Source organism: Anolis sagrei, chromosome 3 (genome assembly GCF_037176765.1).
Source record: "Anolis sagrei isolate rAnoSag1 chromosome 3, rAnoSag1.mat, whole genome shotgun sequence".
In the NCBI taxonomy this organism is placed as follows: domain Eukaryota; kingdom Metazoa; phylum Chordata; class Lepidosauria; order Squamata; family Dactyloidae; genus Anolis; species Anolis sagrei.
In genome coordinates, this window is record NC_090023.1 from 78,799,359 (window position 1) to 78,812,910 (window position 13,552).

General features: G+C 49.1%; 1 protein-coding gene across 9 annotated transcripts in view; it reads left to right on the plus strand.

The window, feature by feature from the left end:
- Nucleotides 1–13,552, plus strand: part of BCOR (BCL6 corepressor) — a 114,600-nt gene that overhangs the window by 43,111 nt on the left and 57,937 nt on the right. Inside the window, exon 1 of one of the 9 annotated variants that reach the window (XM_060770181.2) lies at nucleotides 1,843–1,942. The exons of the other annotated variants lie outside the window; for them this stretch is intronic. The gene's annotated coding sequence lies outside the window, so the exon portion shown is untranslated. Of the gene's footprint in view, nucleotides 1–1,842; nucleotides 1,943–13,552 lie in introns of those variants that run through there. 9 annotated transcript variants of the gene reach the window in all.

The following is a 13,552-nucleotide window of genomic DNA, read 5'->3' on the forward strand; positions in this document are numbered from 1 at the left end:
GAGGGCGCCTTTGATCCGGAGGAAAGGCAGCAGGGAGGGAGACAGAAAGCGAGCCAAAGCAGCGCTTCCCCTCCTGTTGTTGTTGTTGTTGTTGCTGCTGCCTTGGAGGAGTGCACCCCAAACGGGGTATTTCCCAAAACCAGCGGTCTACACGGGATTCTATTTAAATGTTTTATTTCACATGAACTTCTGGCTTTCCGAGCGTGTTCATAGGCAAGGAAGGCCGAGTGTCCAGAAATATACATACATTCTTCTGAAATATAACCTAGTTTACGCTTGAGACATAACCCTGGGTTCGTTTACAACAGGCATGGGGAAATTTGGGCCCTCCGGGTGTTTTGGACTCCAACTCCCACCATTCTGAACAGCCTCAGCCGCTTATACCTCCCAACAGATTCCCCCAGGCAGGAAGCAGCCAGGCTTTGAAGCTGCAAGGCCATTCAATGCTAATCAAGCTGGCCAACTGCAACATTTACACCTACTTCAAAAACAGGGAAATTCCAGACAATAAACAATCAGGGCCCGTTAATACCTCCCAACAGATTCCCCCAGCAGGAAGCAGACAGACTTTGAAGCTGCAAGGCCATTCAGTGCTGATCAAGGTGGCCAATTGCAACATTTACACCCAATTCAAAAACAGGGAAATTCCAGACAAGAAACAATCGGGGCCCGTTAATACCTCCCAACAGATTCCATCAGGCAGGAAGCAGACAGGCTTTGAAGCTGCAAGGCCATTCAATGCTAATCAAGGTGGCCAATTGAAACATTTACACCTGCTTCAAAAACAGGGAAATTCCAGACAAGAAACAATCAGGGCCCGTTAATACCTCCCAACAGATTCCTCCCAGGCAGGAAGCAGCCAGGCTTTGCAGCTGTCAATGCTAATCAAGGTGGCCAATTGCAACAAACAGACAAGTTTTTTCTCCCACTCTGGACATTCCACAGATATATAGACCCAACTTGCTGAGTTTTCAAGAGACTTCACAAGCTCTGAGGATGCTTGCCATAGATGCAGGCAAAACGTCAGGAGAGAGTGCTTCTGGAACATGGCCATACAGCCTGGAAAAACACACAACAACCCAGTAAAGCGTGGATCTGCAGTGCATAATGATACATCTATAATAATACATAATAGTAGTAGTAGTACATAATACATCTGAAAATATCGTGCATACGGAGGCTCTTCTTTGCGGAGGAAAGCAACACACACGGAGCGGGAGAGGCGCCCAGGAGGGAGGGAGAGAGGGAGGCATTCACGGCGAGCTTTGCGAAATGGGGGGAGCGGGAGAGAAAGGAGAAACCACGATTTGATCCTTGAAGTGGGTGGGGGGGGGAGAAAGGCCCAAAGGTCAAAGCAGCGCGAGGGGTGGGGGGAGACTCCCTCGAGATCCAAGGAGGAGCAGGGGAAGCCCTTCGGAGCTGCGAGGGATTCTTTGCAAAGGCCGGTGGCCGGGTGGGTGTTTGGGCGTCCTTCCCCCTTAACTGTTCGCCTCCCGCTCGCGCCAGGGCTGAGGATAAATCCTCGCGGTCTTTGGGGAGGAAGCCGCTTCCCTGCTCCACTCTTTCCCTCCTTCCCTCCCTCCCTTCCCTTTAAATCTCAGCCTGCAGCTTGCCTTATAGGTTTCTTTTGTGGTTGTTTCCTTTCTCGACTTGGGAAGGAAACTCCGGGCCTCCCGTGGCGCGTGACGGCGGCGGCGCCGGAAGCCTCCCGGGGAAGGCAACGGACAATGCGTGCCGGTGAAGGCGGAAAGAGGAAGGGGAAAGAGCCCCCTCCGCTTCCCATTCCCTCCCTCCCTCTTTCCCTGCGTCGCTTGGCCAAGTTTCAGCGGCGCCGCGCTCCTAAGGCGTGAGCCCGAGCTGCGTTTCAAATCCGCTGGCAAGCTCTCCGGGCTTTCTAGTTCGCGCTATGGTCACAGCGAAAGGCCACCCGCCGCGGCGAAAGGTCAGTGACTCCGTGCCCATCCTCCCATGGGGCCCAACCCACGCCGGAGAAGCGGGGAGGGGGCTTTCCATTCCTCGAACGCCGCCTCGCAAACACAACCTTTTGCTGGGTTGTTGTTGGTTTTTCGGACTATATGGCCATGTTCTAGAAGCATTCTCTCCTGACGTTTCACCTGCGTCTATGGCATGCATCCTCAGAGGTTGTGAGGTCTGTTGGAAGCTCGGCAAGTGGGGTTTATAGATCTGTGGAATGCCCACAGTGGGAGGAAAAAACTCTTTTGTCTGCTTGAGGCAGGTGTGAATATTGCAATTGGCCAGCATGATTAGCATTGAATAGCCTTGCAGCTTCAAAGCCCGGCTGCTTCCTGCCTGGGGGAAGTTGTGAAGTCTGACCTTTTGCCTTCCCCTCTCACACGCCATGTTTTGGCGGCCCTCCCACACAGCCCTATATCCCAGAAATATCCCACAATATCTGGTTTGAATTGGGTTATCTGAGTCCACACTCAGATAATGTGGGATTTTCTGCCTTAATATCCTGGGATGTAGGGCTGTGTAGAAGGGCCCTGGGGTTTATGAGCCACTTTCAGCCTCATCACACTAAAGCATAGATTCACTTTAAATCGGTTTACACCTCCTGCAGAATTTTGGGATTTGTAGTTTAGTGAGGCTGTTAAAGGCCCAGAACCTGCTTGGCAAAGCAGTTTAAAAGCCCCTCCCTAAACTACAAGCCCCAGAATTTTGCAGGAGGAAGAAACAGGATTTAAAGTGGATCCATTCTCTAGTGTGATGAAGGCCTCACTTGGTTTTGGGAAGGCTTTGTGCTAAGGTGAACCACAACTGCCATGGCTCAATGATTATGGGACCCTGGGGACTTGTAGTTTGGTGAGGAACCAGCGCCCTATGGCATAGAAGGCGGAAGGCCTGGCTAAGCTACTCCCATTGAGCCCTGGCAGTTCAAGTAGCGTCAAACTGCACCCATTTCACAGCGTAGATGCGCCCTAGGCCTCTGCAAAGCAGGGCTCCTATTCGCTCTCCCTTCCTCTGCTGTGGAAGCTCACCCAGTGACATTCTCTCAGCCTCAGGGGCCTTCCACACAGTCCTATATCCCAGAATAAAAAACGCAGGAAATCCCACAATATCTACTTTTATCTGAATCTACACTCCGATAATGTGGGATTTCCAGCCTTGATATTCAAGGATATAGGGCTGTGTGGAAGGGCCCAGAGTGTGGACTCAGATAACCCAGTTCAAAGTAGACATTGTGGGATTTAGGGCTGTGTGGAAGAACCCTGGGTGATCTGAGTCCACACTGCCATATATTCCAGTTTAAAGCAGAAAATGTGGGTTTTTATTCAGCTGTGTGGAAGGGGCCTCAGAGGAAATGTGGGCTTGGATGGGAAGGTGTTGCAACACTGGGCCGCAGCCGGAACTTTAATTATTCGGTTGTATCCCGCTTTTATGAGGCCCCTTTCACATAGCTGTACAAAATCCACTCTGAACTGGATTCTATTGCAGTGTGGACTCAAGATAACCCAGCTCAAAGCAGACATTGTGGAGGCCCTTCCACGCAGCCCTATATCCCAGAATATCAAGGCAGAAAATCCCCCATTATCTGCTTTGAACTGGGTTATCTAAGCACACTCAGATAATGTGGGCGCTTTTCTGCCTTGATATTCTGGGATATAGGGCTGCGTGGAAGGGCCCCGCGTGATCGAGCTGTGTGGAAGAGCCTCGAGACGCCAAGTGAGTTGCAGCAAAGGACAGAGTGTCCCAATGGCGTTTGGCCTAGATTTCCCTCCGCCTGGGTCCAACCTCCTCGGGTTTGTTGTGATGCGGCGGGGCTGAAAGAAAGCGAGACTGGCTGCAAATGGAGACACTTTTGCAAGAGTTTGGAGCAGGGAAGGCAGCGTCTCGCGCCTGGGAGGGAGGGAAGGAGGGCAGACGGGAGAGAGCGCCTGCCAGGCTCCTCACGACTCGTGAGTCACGAGTGGGCGGCCTGATCTCCGCGCACCTTCGTCAAAGCGCGTTCGCAGAAGAGAGGCCTCCCCACCTTTCTTGGCATGTTCTGGAACAGGGGAAGGTGGCCGAGGTCGGGAGAGGAGGAAAGGGGAAAGCCGCCCTCCCTCCCTCCCTCCTTCTTTCCTCCCTCCCCCCCCCGGCCCATCCTTTGGTGGTTTCTTGGCGGCCTGCTTCGCTCCGCGCCACTTGCTCCCGTCGTTTGTAGCTTGACACGGCGGCTCTGTGGTTGATGCAGTGGAAACTGGCGAGGCGCCCGAAAGGAGCCGGAGGTGGAAAGAGGAAAGGCGCCAAAAGGGAACTCGGGTGCGCACGCTCGTTCGCTTGCAACCCGTTTCTCTCTTTCTCAACCTCTCTCTTTCCTGGCTGCTGCTGCTTCCTTCCTTCCCCCGCCTCCTCTTTTCCTTTCACCTTTTCTCTACGCTCTGGAGCCTCATCCAAGGGCGTCTTCACAAGAGAGAGGGGGAAAGAGAAAACTACTTTATCACACTAGAGAATGGATCCACTTAAAATCCGGTTGCTGCTTCCTGCAGAATTCTGGGGTTTGTAGTTAAGGGAAGAGCCTTTAACAGCTTCCCTAAACTACAAACCCCAGAATTCTGCAGGAGACAGAAGCCGGATTTTACGTGGAGTTTTTATTTAGTGTGATGAAGTGGTAAATCCGGTTTCTACCTCCTGCAGAAATCTGGGGTTTATAGTTTAGGGAGGAGCCTTTAACAGCCTCCCTAAACTACAAACCCCAGAATTCCGCAGGAGGCAGAAACTGGATTTTAAATGGATTTTTTTCTTTAGTGTGATGAAGTGGTTGAATCCTGTTTCGGCCTCCTGCAGAATTTTGGAGTTTGTAGTTGTTGTGAGGCTGTTAAAGGCTCCTCCCTAAACTACAAGCCATAGAATTCCGCAGGAGGCAGCAACTGGATTTAAAGTGGATCCATCTAATTAAGTAGTTTTCTCCCCCCCCCCCCCATTGTGAAGAGCCTGCATTTATCACTTCATCACTCGAGGAAAAAATCCACTTTAAATCTGGCGTCTGCCTCCTGCAGAATTCTGGGGTTTGTAGTTTAGGGAGGTTGTTGAAGGCCCCTCCCTAAACTACAAACCCCAGAATTCTGCAAGATGCAGAAACCGGAATGTAAATGGTTTTTTTCCCCTCTGGTGTGATGAGACATGTAAAGTGGATTCATTCTCTTGTGTGATGAGATCCAAAGACGGCGCGCGGAGGCGGCGGATGGCGTCCCCTGAACCCCCTTTCTTCTTCCCTTTGGAGGCGAGAGCAAAGCGAGGCTTCTCTGCCTTCTTTCCCCGATCTCCTTTCCTTCTTTTCCTTTGGCTGGGGAACCCGGTTGGTCGTGTTTGTAAGAGCAAAAACTTTGTGCCAAAAGTCGGGAGACCCTCGAAAAGAAGGGGGAGAGGAGGAGGAGGAGGAGAGGCTCCAATGGCTTCACTTGTGTGTCGCCCGGCTGAAGCAGCGGGGCCCGGAACTGGGTGTTCAGCCAGACAGGCCGAGAGCCGGGGAGGCTTCCTTGCAGTCTGCCCTGAAACCCGAGAGGCCTGGCTGCAGAGAGAGGGAGAAGGGAGAGAGAGAGGGGGGGGGGGGGGAGGGAGGCGCTCGGCTGCAGACGCGGCGGAGCAGGTTGCCGCTTGCAAGCGCCTTGCTTTTCTTTCTTTTTGCACGCAGCCGCTTCCCTCTCTCCCTCCTCCGCTTCCCTCCCTCCTCTCGCAGCGAAACCCTGCCGTGCTTCTCTCTCTCTCCCTCTCTCTCCTCTCTTTCCTTCCTGAGAGAGGAGCCCGAGCTTGACGGCTTTGTCAGCCAGGCACCTCCGGGAAAGGAAATCCCGTGGCCTCTTTGCCATCCGAGCCCTGGCTTTTGCAGCCCGGGGCCACCCCTCCTCGCGCAGTCAGACCCAGGGGCTCGGAAAAGGGGGGAGGAAGGGGTGGGGGGTTGAGAGAGAGAGGCTGCAATACTTCAATGGCTCCCCCTCCTTTCCCGCGTGTTTGTATCGAGGCGGAAGCTCAAGCGACTCCCCGCAAAAAGGGTTTGAGGCGAGAGGCAAACGCGTTTCGTGACGCCCAGATACTTTTCATCCAGGCCCAGTCCTCCCCCCGCTGTCTTTCCCCACCTCTTAACCACCAACCCAATCCTTGTGGGAGGCTTCTCTCATGACCCCGCATGGGGAGCTGAAGCTGACAGAGGGAGCTCAACCTGCTCTCCCCAGATTCGAACTTCTGACCTCTTGGTCATCAGTCCTGCCGGCACCACGAGGGGCTCCCAGTGCCAGTTAACACCTCCCAACAGATTCCCCCAGGCAGAAAACAGCCAGGCTTCGAAGCTGCAAGGCCATTTGATGCTACTCAAGCTGGCCAATTGCAACATTCGCACTTGTCTCAAGCAGACAATAGTTCTTTCTCCCACCCTGGACACCCACCATAGATATATAAACCCCATTTTCCTAGTTTTCACAGACCCCTCAACCTTTGAGGATGCTTTCCATAGATGTGGGCAGAACTTCAGGAGAGAATGCTTCTGGAACATATCCATACAGCCCGGAAAATTCACAGCAATACAGTGATTCTGGCCATGAAAGCCTTAAACAACACATCCACATGAATAGCTGAGATAGCTTCACTTTTGCATTTGGATGGTGTGATGTGTAGAAACTTTTGTAAGATTTTGTATAAAATGATTTTCAGGCAATAGTAAGGCAGAGCTTTCCAAACTGTGTTGCGACACATTTTAGTGTGTTGTCTGCAGTGTGTAGGTGTGTCATGTGAATCTAATCTCTGAGTCTGCGTGATCTAAACAATCATATTTTTAAAAATATAAATGAAAGGTTTTCATGAAATAGGTTGTGTTTCTTAGATATTTTGTTATTCCGATTGAGGTCTCTGTCCATATCTGTGATAAGGGGTCGGTTTTACCTTTGTCTCGCTAGTAAAACCGAACCTGCAGTGTTGCAAAATGGTGTGTGTCTAAATGTGTCATCAACATGAAATGTTTGGAGATCTCTGACCTCAGGTATTCATGAGACAGGAATGAATTTCCTGTTTAGACTTTGTTCCCATTCCTAAGGTGTTTTTTTCATAATGTCCGCATATGCAAATACAGATGTTAGGAAATCCAAAATACTTTATGTTCCAACCACTTTGGATAAGGAATACTCAACTTATATAAATCACCTGTGGTATAGGCCGAACAGGGTATAGGGGTTACAGCCTGTGCTGGAGGGGGTTACACTCCTTCTGAAGACACAGGTTTGCAGCTTGGGACTTGTTGCTGAGCCTTGAACCCCACATTTCGGCGGTGGTCAGCGGAGCTTTCGCATAATTAAAACTTGTGTGCCAGTTGCGCCCGTACCTTGGGAAGTCAGACTTGGCCACGGTGGTCCATGCTTTCGTTACATCTCGAATAGACTACTGCAATGCGCTTTATGTGGGGCTGCCTTTGAAGACTGTTCCAAGTAGTCCAAAAGGTGGCAGCCAGGTTGCTCATCGGAGTGAGTATAGGGAGCGTATAACTCCCCTGTTATGTCAGTTCCACTGGCTGCTGGTCTGCTACCGAGCACAATTCAAAGTGCTGGCTTTAGCCTATAGAGCTCTAAATGGCTCTGGTCCAATTTACCTATCCGGACGTATCTCTCCCTATGAACCAGTTAGAGAGTTAAAATCTGTGACGAAGGCCCTGCTCTCGGTCCCACCTCCTTCGCAGGCGTGATTGGTGGGGACAAGAGACAGGGCCTTCTTTGTGGTGGCCCCTCAGCTGTGGAACTCCTTCCCCAGTGATATTAGCCTGGCCCCCTCCTTCCTGGCTTTCAGGAAAAGAATGAAGACCTGGTTGTGGGATCAGGCATTTGGATAGCGCAATATGGAACTGGCACAACTAGCAACACAAACAACGACTTTTGGAATAGGTACCATGGCTTTAGCAGTTTTATATGCTTTATATTTTTTTTGTATATGATGTATCTTATTTTATCTGATTGTATGTACAGCATTGAATGTTACCATATTGTAAGCCGCTTTACGTTCCCTTTGGGGTGAGAGAGAGTGGGATATAAATATAGAAAATAAATATAGATCTAGGAGGGACCCTACATTCATGGAAGGAGGAAACTTGTATATATAGTGGTGTTGGTGACTTCAGGGAGCGTTTTAGATTGCAGGCCAAAATCCAACAGACTGCGGTATATGCCATCAAAACACCAGGTTTTTAGAGGCCCAGTGGATCTTTGGGAAATATTTCAAAACCAGTGGGAAAGACCCTAAACTTGGCAATGGGGATTGGGGCCAGTTGCCAAGAGTGTTTTTAAGTTTTAATTGCAAAGCAACCCCTGTGCCTTTCATCATGGCTGATCAGTACCCCAAAGACAATGTTTTGTCGAATCACTGAGTGGCTGGGAGTTTTCCGGGCTGTATGGCCATGTTCCAGAAGCATTCTCTCCTGACGTTTCGCCTGCATCTATGGCAGACATCCTCAGAGATTGTACGGTCTGTTGGAAACTTGGCAAGTGGGGTTGATATATCTGTGGAATGTCCAGGGTGGGAGAAAAAACTCTTTGTCTGTTTGAGGCAAGTGTGAATGTTGCAATTGGCCAGCTTGATTAGCATTTAATGGCCTTGCGGCATCAAAGCCCACCTGATTGTTGCCTGAGGGAATCTCTTGTTGGGAGGTGCTAGCTGGCCCTGATTGATTGTTGTCTGGAATTGCCCTGTTTTTTGAGTGTTGCTTTTTATTTACTGTCCTGATTTTAGAGTTTTTAAAATACTGGTAGCCAGATTTTGGCAATTTTCATGGTTTCCTTCTTTCTGTTGCTTGTGGATTTCAGTGGCTTCTCTGTGAAGCCTGACATAGTGGTTGTTAGAGTGGTCCAGCATATCTGTGTTTTCAAATAATATGCTGTGTCCAGGTTGGTTCATCAGGTGCTCTGCTATAGTTGAATTAGTTTCATGTTCCTTGATTCATGTTTGGGCCATGCTGCATTTGGTGCTCCCTATGTAGGCTTGTCCACAGCTGCATGGTGTAAGGTAGACTTCTGCAGAGGTGAGAGTATCCCTCAAAGACAGTTTGGACAGGTATGGGCAAACTTGAGCTCTCCAGGTGTTTTGGACCAACTTCCACCGTTCCTAACAGTCTTAGGCCCTTTCTTTTTCCTCCTTTCCCTCTTTGACCCTAAGGGGGGAAAGGAAAGAGCCTGAGGCTGTTTGGAATGGTGGGAGTTGAAGTCCTAAACACCTGGAGGACCCAAGTTTGCCCATGCTTGTTCTAGAATGAATGCTGTTTGACACTACTAACAGCCCTGGCCCATTGCCAAGGAGCCCTGGGACTTACAGTTCTGCAAGATACCAGCACTTAGGCAGAGGAGGCTAAAGACCTTCTAAAAACCGCAATGAGTTTTGAACCGTGGCAGTTCAAGCGATGTCAAAGTGCACTCATTCTGCTTTGGTGGATCCCTTCCTTCAAGGGTTAAAAGCATGTTGCTGGTTGCAATGAAATTAGGGCTGGCAGTGGCGCCGCTGTTTGTTCAACAGACCTCTACTTTTAAACAGTTCACAAAAAGTTCATCAGGGCGGCGGCGATTATAAATAACGTATGCATGCGTCCTGCTGGAAAGACAGAAACAAGCAGGACCCTGAACGTCTGGCCTTGCCCGCTTTGCCAAGGCCGGGCTCTCTTGCTTTCTCTCTGGCGGCGCCTTCATTGCACAAGCCCCGAAAACCGGCTTGGCTGCCCCACCCATCCAGGCTTCCCAGAAAGGCCTCTGGAAGACCAATCCTCGCCTCTGGCCTCGTGTCCTGGCTCCCCCCACTGTAAGGGCATTGGCAAGAGGACTGGGGCCCTTTATCTGCAACAAGATAACACCAAACGTATCTGCACTGTAGCATTGATGCACTTTGACGCCTGCTTGAACTGCATTGGTTGAGTGCTAAGGGGAATGAAATATGGGAGTTGTGGTTTTCCCAGGCGTCTAGTGCCAAAGAGTACTGGGGCCTCGCCAAGGTACAACTCCCAGGGTTCCATAGCATTGAGCCAAGGCAGCGAAGTGATGCAAAACAGCATTAGTTCTATAGTATAGACCAGGCATGTGGAAACTTTGACCTTCTCTCTAGGTGTTTTGGACTTCAACTCCCACAATTCCTGGCTCAGGCCCTTTCCTTTTCCCCCTCAGGAAAGGGCCTGAGCCAGGAATTGTGGGAGTTGAAGTCCAAAACACCTAGAGTAAAGATCAAAGTTTCCACATGCCTGGTATATGAGAGTTGAATGAAAAGTAATGCCTCCACCTTCATAATTCCTCAACAGATGGCAGTACTGGTATGTGGCAGGTACTGACTTATTCAGTAGACTCTCCTCTACAGTTCCATTTTGGCAGGAAGCATTAGCATTGAATGGTTGTGTTGTTAAACTGAGAAGTATGGAACCCTGCACAGATGGTCAGTCAATGCAACTTAAGCAACATGCAGCCATTGAATTCTTGACAGCAGAAAGTGTCACCCCAAAGGAGATTCATCAGAGAATGCAAGCTGTTTATGGTGATTGTGTTGATGTGAGTACTGTGCGTTGTTGGGCAAGTAAGTTTAAACATGTTGAGGTGGGAACATCTGACTTGCGTGTCAAACCAAGAGTTGGACGTCCTGTGACAGCAACCACCAAGTTTCAAAAGCAAAAGGTTGACAGGTTGATTTATCTCTGAGTGAGATAGATTTCAAGCATAATCGGCATTTCACAAGAATGTGTGGGTGCATTATTGCTTTGCTTGGCTATCGGAAGATCTGTGCACAATGGGTTGCGGAAACAGTGTCGACTTTTTCTGTGACAGATTTAGAAAACTTGTTCATCATTGGCAGAAATGTATCCAATTGTCTGGTGATTATGTGGAAAAGTGAATAGTGGTAGTTAAAAGAGCACATTCTAAGGATTATTTCTGCGTTTGATTTATTAAAATATTCCCATTCAAACCCAAGTAACGAAGGTGGAGGCATTACTTTTCATTCTACCCTCATAGATGCACTCTAGGCTTGTCTTTGACCTTTAGATTTCAGCAGCAGCTGACCTTTACATCTAGGAAGTGGCTTTCCTCGCCTAAGCCCAGTGGGAGGCCAGGAGGGACCCCTCCCATAGAGTTGCAGCAGGATTGTCACCTTCCTGTAGGCTGAACTCTGAGCTGGTGGGCACAGAGACATTTTCCAACAGAGAGATTCATGAGAGCGCAGTTCTCCATTCCTTTTTAAAAGAGGGAGGGAAAGAAGGAAGGAAGGAGGGAAAGAAAAGATGAGGAGATTGCCCCCCCCCCATGTGGCGTCCTCCCTATCGCAGTGGCCTTTGTGTCCGTGCTATTCATTCCTGGGAGCGGAGGCCTGGATGTAAAACTCTAAATCATTCTCCAGGCTGCGGTGGCGGTGCTCTCGCGAAAACATTACGAGCCCAGCATCTGGAAAACAGTAAATCTGTTCTGCGAAACCCGTCTTCCCAGCGGAAGAATTCCTTTAGAATGATAGTGTCATATTTCCTCTTAACTTCTATGGTGGTGGGAAGGCAGGCTGGGAGTGGGTTGAAAGGAAGGAAGGCGAGGTGGGGGTGAAGGGTGCCTTCCTTTCTCTGTTTCTCCAAGCACTTTGGGCCTACTTCGTGAGTATGATGTGCAAGGAGGAGAGAGCAGAGAGCCCTGCCATTTCATGTTGGGGTCCTGTAAAAAGGGATTTCTGGGATCTCCTAGGAAGCATCTTTGCGGTGGAATTAATGCTGTTTGATACCATTTGAACTGCCAAGGTTCAATGCTATGGAAACATATGAGCTTTTTTATTTTTTGTGTCAGGAGCGATTTGAGAAACTGCAAGTCGCTTCTGGTGTGAGAGAATTGGCTGTCTGCAGAGACGTTGCCTAGGGGATGCCCTAATGTGTTAACCATCCTGTGGGAGACTTCTCTCATGTCTCCACATGAGAAGCTGGAGCTGACAGACAGGAGCTCATCCCACTCCCTAGATTCAAATCACCGACCTTTCAGTCAGCAGTCCTGTCGTCACAAGGGTTTAGCCCATTGGTCTTTAGCCTTTTCTGCCAAAGTGCTTCCCCAAGCTATAACTAATGAGACTGTTCTTACTGCTTTTTACTGTTTTTAATTACTGCTTATGTACTGTTTTAATTATGAATTATGTTCAATTGTGATTGTATTATTGTGATTGTCATGTATCGGCATCATATCGGTGCCTGTTGAAAGCCGTCCTGAGTCCCCCCTAGGGGGTAGAGGACAGGGTAGAAATACCGGAAATAAGTAAATAATAAATAAATATAACTCCCATGATTCCATTGGCTTGAGGCATAGCCATTCTAGTGGTACCAAAATGCATTCATTCTACAGTGTGTAGGTGCATCTCCAGAAGCCTTGTGTGAGGTACAAGGCTTCTGGAGGTCCCTCCCTTTTCCCATCTTAAGTAAGGGCATATCTGCACTGACCACTGAATGCAGTTTGAAGACAGCTTGACAGCACAGGTATATGCATTATTATTAAATAGAGATAAGCAAAGTAGGGGGCGCTCCGAAAGAGTAGTGCGCATCAGTGCACCTAGGTGTAAACCATATTGCAAGGTGAGACCACATTGCAAGTGCTCTAGCAACCCACACATGTGCATTGCAGTGGGAGGAAAGTGGAAAAACACACCCAATTTCTCCATGACCAAGAAGCAGGAAAAACACATTCAAAGCACTGGGACTCATTAGAGTTCAGCCTCTGCAGTGTATAAAACACCCCCAGGCCTTGAACTGATTCCAGGACTTCACATGTAATAATCCACACAATGAAGTCGTTTCCTTCTCTTCCAATTTCACACAGATCTAAATGGTCACTATAGGCATGCCCTACCTAGGTTGGGTTAATTTGTATGTGCTGGACTTTTCAGTTTTTGTAGCTGGCACATGAGAACAGTGTTTTTCTCTTTGTGTGTATGTGTAAAGTCCAGGCCCATGTCACAACTACTGCTGCTGCTCTCCAACCAGCCACTACTACCCAGTCCTAACCTGACTTTTGGGCACATCTACACTGACTATGTAAAGCAGTTTCAAAATGATATTGACTAAAGTGATTTCTCTGTGCAGACCATTATGGAGGAAATCCTGCTGGAGACCTGGATGGTGATGACACAAACCACAGAGCACTGATGCTCCTTAAGGGCTTTGTTTTCTGCACTTTTGTTGTCTGGCCACCACAGTTGGAAGGTAGCTTTAAGCTGCATTGAATGGTCAGTGTAGATGGGGCCCAAATATCACTAGAATGTGAAAAGTCTCTTGATTTCAACCCAACTACTTCATCACACGAGAGAGAAAAAAATCCACTTAAAATCCGGTTTCTGCCTCCTGCAGAATTCTGGGGTTTGTAGTTTAGGGAGGAGCCTTTAACAACCTCACTAAACTACAAACCCCAGAATTTTGCAGGAGGCAGACACCGGATTTTAAGTGGATTTTTGGTGCCCTATACTGTTCTGGCCCGGCTTACTTGTCCGAACGTATCTCCCGTTACGTCCCAACTCGAAATTTATGATCTTCCAGGGAGGCCCTGCTCTCAATCCCACCTTCGTAGCAAATGCACTTGGTGGGATGAGGGACAGG